Source organism: Dipodomys merriami, unplaced genomic scaffold (assembly GCF_024711535.1).
Source record: "Dipodomys merriami isolate MVZ:Mamm:240054 unplaced genomic scaffold, mDipMer1.0.p SCAF_37, whole genome shotgun sequence".
NCBI classification, from domain to species: domain Eukaryota; kingdom Metazoa; phylum Chordata; class Mammalia; order Rodentia; family Heteromyidae; genus Dipodomys; species Dipodomys merriami.
The window spans coordinates 6864948-6866067 of NW_027205270.1; the positions used below are offsets into that span (position 1 = coordinate 6864948).

The following is a 1120-nucleotide window of genomic DNA, read 5'->3' on the forward strand; positions in this document are numbered from 1 at the left end:
TATATGTATGAGTCAAGTGGAAAAGGTCCTCTAAGTTGAGAACTTCCTATTTTGTCAGTAGCTAAGTTATTAGTAAAGGGAGACTTAGGTGAATTATTTTACTTATGACAATTGTTGTGCTCCATTGCCTATGGATAGACCTCAACAGCTTCTTGACATCTGGGAAATGTTCATGCATAAGGATATATTGCCTTAGCTAACTTAAAGTTGCCCAACACAATGGTACATTATCAACCCTTACTGAAGCCTTTAGAAACAAAAACAAAAACAGCTTGAAAAATGGGTTAAAGTGGCAAATACAGCATCTGCCTTTAGCGCTATCAACTCAGGAATTTTCTCAATTATGAAATCTTGTAAAGAAAGTTCTTTCTCAAAATCCAAGTGATGACACTACTCCTTATTCCAGATCCGACTTTTTTTTTAAATCATCACTATCTTTTGAATCATCATCTGCTCCATCCACTTCCGGGAAATCTACATCCTTATCACCATCCATGTTGTTCATCATCTCACAGAAATGATCAAATTAGACATGACTTCGTCTGAATCATCTTCCCAGTCTTTGCAATGACTGAAATCCACACTGAGCCAACTAAGCTTGCTCTTTCTCTTCCACGACTGGCCAGATTCTCCTTTTCTTAAATAACATAAAAAGTGATCGTCTGTTCTTTTATGCTTGGAATCCTTTGGATGAATACAGCGAAAAAGATCGATTTCATTTCAATGTTTAAAATTGTCACTTCCTTCAAGACAACTGGAAGTTAAGCTTGGATTTTTCCAAGTTTACATTAACAACTTAACTGTGTTCAACATAAAATTCAATGAAGAGGTAGCCCTTGGATCGTCCCATTTCGCAGAAGCAGGCTGCATGGTGAACGAGGCCGGGGACAGGCGAACAGGTTGGCGGGCTTCTCTGGTGGCGGGGGCAGTGGAGCCAACTCCTCTCCGGTGGCGACTCCAGGGTCTTCTTTGGGTCCTGCCTCTTCTTGCTCCCACAGGCCAAGGCTAGCAGTGGTGGCAGCGGGTTGGACCTCGAATCCCAGAAAGCACCACGCGCATGAGCTTCTCCTCAGTCGAAGAGGAGTGGAAAGTGTAGGAAAAGGGGCCCGAGGATGGAGAA

At 42.3% G+C, this 1120-nt stretch overlaps 1 pseudogene; it reads right to left on the reverse strand.

Moving 5' to 3' along the window:
* Window positions 1–397: 397 nt before the first annotated feature.
* LOC138804575 (prostaglandin E synthase 3-like) lies at window positions 398–870 on the reverse strand (annotated as a pseudogene).
* Between the last annotated feature and the right edge of the window lie 250 nt (window positions 871–1120).